This window comes from Bombina bombina, chromosome 1 (genome assembly GCF_027579735.1).
Source record: "Bombina bombina isolate aBomBom1 chromosome 1, aBomBom1.pri, whole genome shotgun sequence".
Taxonomy (NCBI): domain Eukaryota; kingdom Metazoa; phylum Chordata; class Amphibia; order Anura; family Bombinatoridae; genus Bombina; species Bombina bombina.
Window position 1 is genome coordinate 1,132,501,019 of NC_069499.1, and position 7,600 is coordinate 1,132,508,618.

Genomic DNA, 7,600 nt, shown 5'->3' on the forward strand with positions numbered 1-7,600 from the left:
GATTGATGGTTACGTCACTACAGATGTTCCGAACGCAAGTTCGGCACAATCTGACTACTTTTGCTAGTTATCAAATAACTAGCAGGTACGCTCACCACTATTCCGGCCCAGCGTACCTGGCTTTCAATCCGCCGCCCTGGAGGCAGCGGATGCCATAGGAATCAATGGGAGTCTGACAACAGCGAAAGCTTATGTTTGCTGCTGCCCGATATCCCATTGATTCCTTTGGTAACGTTTACACCTAACACCCTAACATGTACCCCGAGTCTAAACACCCCTAATCTGCCCCCCCCCTACACCACCGCAACCTACATTATATTTATTAACCCCTAATCTGCCCCCCCCCTACACCACCGCCACCTACATTAAATTTATTAACCCCTAAACCTAAGTCTAAACCTAACCCCCCTAACTTAAATATAATTTAAATAAATCTAAATAAATATTCCTATCATTAAATAAATTATTCCTATTTAAAACTAAATACTTACCTATAAAATAAACCCTAAGCTAGATACAATATAACTAACAGTTACATTGTAGCTATCTTAGGGTTTATTTTTATTTTACAGGCAACTTTGTATTTATTTTAACTAGGTAGAATAGTTATTAAATAGTTATTAACTATTTAATAACTACCTAGCTAAAATAAATACAAAAGTACCTGTAAAATAAAACCTAACCTAAGTTACAATTACACCTAACATTACACTATAATTAAATTAATTACCTAAATTAAAATAAATGAATTACAATTAAATAAAATTAACTAAAGTCCAAAAAAAAACACTAAATTACAGAAAATAATAAAATAATTACAAGAATTTTAAACTAATTACATCTAATCTAATCCCCCTAATAAAATAAAAAAGCCCCCCAAAATAATAAAAATCCCTACCCTATACTAAATTACAAATAGTCCTTAAAAGGGCTTTTTGCGGGGCATTGCCCCAAAGTAATTAGCTCTTTTACCTGTAAAAAAAATACAATACCCCCCTAACATTACAACCCACCACCCACACACCCAACCCTACTCTGAAACCCACCCAATCCCCCCTTAATAAATCCTAACAATAACCCCTTGAAGATCACCCTACCTTGAGACGTCTTCACCCAACCGGCAGAAGTGGTCCTCCAGACGGGCAGAAGTCGTCATCCAGGCGGCATCTTCTATCTTCATCCATCCGGAGCGGAGCAGGTCCATCTTCAAGACATCCGACGCGGAGCATCCTTCCAGGCCGACGACTACCCGACGAATGAATATTCCTTTAAATTACGTCATCCAAGATGGTGTCCCTTGAATTCCAATTGGCTGATCGGAATTAAGGTAGGAAAAATCCTATTGGCTGATGCAATCAGCCAATAGGATTGAGCTTGCATTCTATTGGCTGTTCCAATCAGCCAATAGAATGTGAGCTCAATCCTATTGGCTGATTGCATCAGCCAATAGGATTTTTCCTACCTTAATTCTGATTGGCTGATAGAATTCTATCAGCCAATCGGAATTCAAGGGACGCCATCTTGGATGATGTCATTTAATTGAATATTCATTCGTCAGGTAGTCGTCGGCCTGGAAGGATGCTCCGCGTCGGATGTCTTGAAGATGGACCTGCTCCACTCCGGATGGATGAATATAGAACATGCCACCTGGATGAAGACTTCTTCCCGTCTGGAGGACCTCTTCTACCCGGATAGGATGAAGACTTCGGACCGTCTGGAGGACCACTTCTGCCCGGTTGGGTGAAGACCGCCGCTCACGGGGTCCGTGAGCGGCGGTTTAGGGGTTAATAACTTTATTTAGTGGCGGGGAGCTCCGGGAGCGGCGGTATAGGGGGTAAACAGTATAGTATAGTGAGGGTGCTTAGTGACAGGGTAGCAAGAAAGCTATGAAAAAGCCGAAAAGCAGCGAGATCGATGACTATTAGTTAACAACAGTCCGCTGCTCATCGCACCGTACTTGGTGCATGGCTTTTTGACAGCATTTTTGATAATTTTGGAGAATGTATTCAGGTCTGCGGAGGCGATGTTAGGCGATCTTAGGCGAGCGTATTGGTGTCATCAAATGCAAGAAAGTCGATGGCTTGATAAGTAGAGGCCATAATATTTATCTAGGAAACCTACTTTAAGTGGGGCAAAGAGCCTAACTGGCATTGTATTCACTACCCGACCGCCTTCTTCTCTTCCAGCCCAACTAATCGCAATGGAGTCAGCATTTTAATTAAATGTTCCACCCCTTTAATCCTATACACGAAGAAAAAAATGGGTGCTTCTTGATCCTAGTTGGGACCATATACAATAGACCCATTACATTAGTTAACACGTATTTCCCTAGCACACGGCAGAACAAATTCTTCACCACAGTATATAATAAAATCCTAGAACATCAGAAAGGGGCTCTGGTAATAGGAGGATAGTTTATCTCTCCCCTAGACCTACAGCTCGACATCTCCAAAGGCACTACCTCAGTCCCCAAAAAAATATTTAAAAAATTCAATCACACATTGAATAAACTGGCGGTACACGACATTTGGCGCTTTTTCAAGCCAACTAAACAGGACTGTACCTTTTACTCACCTTAGCACTTGTGACTAATATTAAAATCTTACCCATAACCTGGTCTGATCATGCGGCAGTCATCTCTCAACTGGCCCTCAACCTCCGAAGGTCTATTTCTGTGGAAGTTGGACAATTTCTTACTCACTGACCCCTCATAAAAATAGAGATAGAAAAAGCTTTGCAAGAATAATTTTCCCTAAACAATGATCCTGACCTCTAACAACACACAATCTGGGAAGCCCATAAATGTATGACACGAGGGGAATTCATAAAAAACAAGGCTAAATAGACTAAACAAACAAGAGCCAAATACACCTCCCTGTTGGAAACCCTTCGTACACTTGAACGGCAACATAAACAATCCCCATATGACACTAATACCTTAACTCAACTACTCCAGACCAGAAAGAACATAAATAATCTACTCTCCCTTGCTCACCAAAAAACAGCTATCAAATTGCAACAAAAATATTATGAGCAAGGAGATAAACCAGGCAGACTACTGGCTAGGGCCCTTAAAATAATTAATTCCCTCATTTTGTCACAATTACAAACACATGTCCATATGATAAAAGACACACAAGGCAACACACAGGCTGACAGCCCTAATATCGGCAAAGTCTTTTGTGAGTACTACCATGGCTTATACAACTCCCCGCCATCTTCTCCTACTGGCAATATCGGACGCCCAACAACCCTAGATGACGCTTCTTCATGCCTAGAGAGCATAACACTCTCAACCCTAGATGATTCTAAAGACAATGAACTAGATGACCTGTTCACCACCAAAGAAGTATTAAAAACTATATCTAATTTGCCCGTCAGCAAGAGCCCCGGTCCGGATGGCTTAAGCCCCAAATACTATAAAATGTACAAGCACATACTAGTACCCTACCTGACCTCCCTTTTTAACACACTGAACTCCCCGGGTGGTCTCCCACCTTCAGTGTTAACGGCTTACGTCACACTTATCCCTAAACCAGGGAAACCCCATAACAGACCAGAGCATTTCCGGCCAATCTCTCTTCTCAATTGTGACATTAAAATTTTTGCCAAGGTCCTGGCAAACTGGTTAAACAAACACCTGCCCAAACATCTCCCAAGATCAGGTGGGCTTTGTCCCTAGAAGAGAGGCTAGAGACAATACCATCAAAGCTGCCCTTTTAATAGACTATGCTCGAAACCAGCACATACCGATGATACTGGTCTCCACAGATGCAGAGAAAGATTTTGACAGGGTGGACTGGTCATTCTTGAGGGCCACCCTGACAAAAATGTGATTTGGTCAGCACTATATCAACAATGTATTCTCACTTTACACTAACCCAACCGCACAAATTAAACAACATACTCTCCTTCCCATTTGACATAACTAATGGTACTCTCCGGGGCTGTCCCTGATCACCTATTCTTTTCGCTCTCGCCATAAAGGTTTTAGCCCAAAAAATGTAAGAAAACGATCAAATCACAGGCCTAAAGATAGGCAACCAAGACCACAACATATCTTTATACACGGATGATGACCTACTGACCCTCACCAACCCCCACACATCATTACCACAAGTCCTCAGGAAATTTGGCCTATATGGAAAAGTCTTCAACTTCCTAGTAAACCAAACCAAATCCGAAATTCTGAAAATCAAAACTGATAAACAAAATATCTCAGGATCTATTTAACACCTTCCTCTGACTTACTTCTCAATGCCAACTATGCCCCCCTACTAAGCAACATTACGCAAGACCTATACTCCTGGAAAACTAAACCAGTCTCCTGGCTCGGCAGAATTGGGATCCTGAAAATGACTGTTCTGCCCAGAATCCTATATTATTTTAAAAAAAATTCCCATCCACTTACCTTCTTGTTTCCTTACCCGACTCCAACGCACCCTAGAAACATACATGTGGAAAAATATTAAACCCTGAATACCCCAAAACACACTTTACATTCCTAAAGAGTTTGGAGGGCTAGGCCTTCTTAACATTTATTTATACCAAAAAGCAATTACACTCCAACACCAAATAGAGTGGAGTACCAAATCACAAAATAAAAACTGTGTCCAAGGATTCTCCTGCAAGTCCCCAATCTAGGCGCCCTGGGTTGGTTGCCACCCAAGGCTCGACCTTACCACATTACAAAATACCCATTGATTCAGGACTTTTTCGCACATTGGGATAAAATCCTTCAACAGCACCCACATATTTCCCCCAAACCTTCTCCATTGAACTCCATTCATTAACAACCCATATACCCCTTTAATTTTTCACCAATCGCCTCATTTAAACAAAAGACAGCCAGACCAAGTAATCTATCGAAGACTTATAACCAGTGGCAAAATCAAACCCCTAACTGACCATAAAGGGACACTGAGCCCAAATTTTTTCTTTCGTGATTCGGATAGAGCATGCAATTTTAAGCAATTTTTTAATTTGCTGCTATTATAATTTTTTCTTCGTTCTCTTGCTATCTTTATTTGAAAAAGAAGATATCTAAGGTTTTTTTTTATTCAGAACCATGGACAGCACTTTTTTATTGGTTGATCAATTTATCCACCAATCAGCAAGAACAACCCAGGTTGTTCAACAAAAATGGGCAGGCATCTAAACATTACATTCTTGCATTTCATATAAAGATACCAAGAGAATGAAGAGAATTTGATAATAGGAGTAAATTAGAAAGTTGCTTAAAATGTCATGCTCTATCTGAATCACGAAAAAAAATTTGGGTTCAGTGTCCCTTTAACGATATAGGCATTCCCCTCACGTGGTTCTCTTATAACCAACGCACATAACCAGGGCCCCTACAATGTTTAAAACCATGAGTCTGCTTCAAACACCTCCAAATCATCTTATTGCAATCAACTATAATTTATTACTACTCCCCAAAGACAAACCCCTCCCAAGCTTTACCAAGCTCTGGAACAGGGACTTACCAAACCCCCTTAGTGAAAAAGATTGGAGCAAAATATTCCACACACATGCTAGTGCCTCCGTATCAGCCAAGATCTTAGAAATGAATTTCAAATTCCTTTCCCTGAAGGTATTACACGTGGGATAGGTTAAAGAAGATGTTCAGGAAAACAGATGATAAATGTTGGAGGGGATGCGGGGAACGAGGGACTCCACTACACATATGGTGGGAGTGTAAACTAATCGAGCCATTCTGGCAGAAGATTCTAGACACTGATAATTCCAAATGAGACATCACTGTACCCAAGACACCTGAGATAACATGATTTAATAAATAACACATTCGTAACAATAACCCCAAAAAACTCTTATTACTTATAATGCTAAATAGTGCAAAAGCACTTATTCCCAGATACTGAAAGTCCTCAACCATTGCTACATATGCTGAATGGGCAACCCAAGTAGATAGACATCTACTAATGGATAGATTCCGATATCTCATAGATGGGAATATCGTAACACACAAACTAATGCTAGAGCGCTGGAACACTACACCCTCGACCAACAGATAATCTGTCATCATAAACCTACTCCTTCCCCCTCCCTTTTTTTCTCCTCCTCCTCTACCCCTCACACACTTCTCAAACATCCACTTTCTCTGCCCACACCTCAGACTCCCTAGTCTAAATCCCTTATTCACATCTATTTCATCCTTCCCTCTCTATATTACAAGAACACTTAATGCCAATAGATTTAATTGTTAGCATAATTCTTACTTATCTATGTTATGTTTAAAGCCTTATGATATTTAAAGAAGGCTATTTGAAATGTCAAACTTGGTTAGGAGACCATTCAAGAATACAAGAGCAAACAATATAACGACACACAACGTACCAAATGAAGGACTATATAGTACTTGAATTTTATGACCTAAATGTTGTTCTTCTTCTGCATTATTACAGTTTTGAATCAATAATTTTATTCTAATAAACCTCTTTTGAAAAGTAAAAAAACAAACAAAAAAGCTCATGTTGAACTATTTTAATGGGGCAAAACTTTTGAAGCTTTGATATGCTTTCTGTAAGTGGCTGTAGGGCCCGAGTCGGTCTGTCGCTGCTGTGCTGTTGTTATTGCGCTGTTTTTATCGTGCTATCTACTACAGGCAGCAGTGTTTTTGGGAACAACTTTTGGAGTGGATAGTTACCAAATACACTCTGGTGCGTAGACCTGGGGGTCATTGTGGGTAAGCTGCAGTGTAGCCTGCGATGCTGCTGCTTGTGACGAAGAGTCCTCCTAAGTATGTTCTTGGATGTTGTCAGCGAGTAAGACCCTGTAAGTGGTTGTGTCTTCAATCCCCTCTAGCACATTATAGATAGCAATAAAAAAAGGGGTTTTGGACTTCCGGTGGGCGGGACTGCTGGATGGAAGCAGGTGCTAGGAGTTCTGCACTTCTGAGCTACCAAACATGCTATTTCTCCATTTTACACCACCATCCAGCCCCCACGCTTTGTGTCTTGCTGGGAGACCTTGAACCGGTCATCGCTAGCCGACTTCTTGAAGCTGAAGGGTATTACATCGGCCCTAGTCCCCGGTAGTGCTTCATGAAACCCATGTGGTCCACCATCTTGATGCAACAGATCGGCTAATTCAGAAACTGTCACAACAGACTAACAGCTGATACTAGGACTCAGGTTCAGTGAGAATATCACAGTCGCTGGATCCCTGAATTGTGGCCCACAGTGAGACCACAGTGGCCCACAGTGAGTAGAGCCAGCTTCTCCCTCAGCCATCTACATTTACGGTGCATACATCATGCTCCTTGGCTGTACCTTTATCCCCCCGATCTTTGATCTAGCTTTGGAACCTTTGGCAGTGAAATTGAGACAGATATTCCTGGGAGTGATCCTTAAGAACTATGTACTTCAGTTAGCATTATATGCAGACGACATGCTATTGTTTGTAAATTCCCTGAAAAAATGTATCCCTATTATCTTAGAGACTCTGGACATGTTTGGGAGGTTCTCAGGCTATAGGACAAATAACATTGTCAGAAATCTTGTGATTACATAAACACATTTCGGACTCAACACCTTACCCTTTTGTTGAAGTAGCCGACTCTCTTACATACCTAGGCATA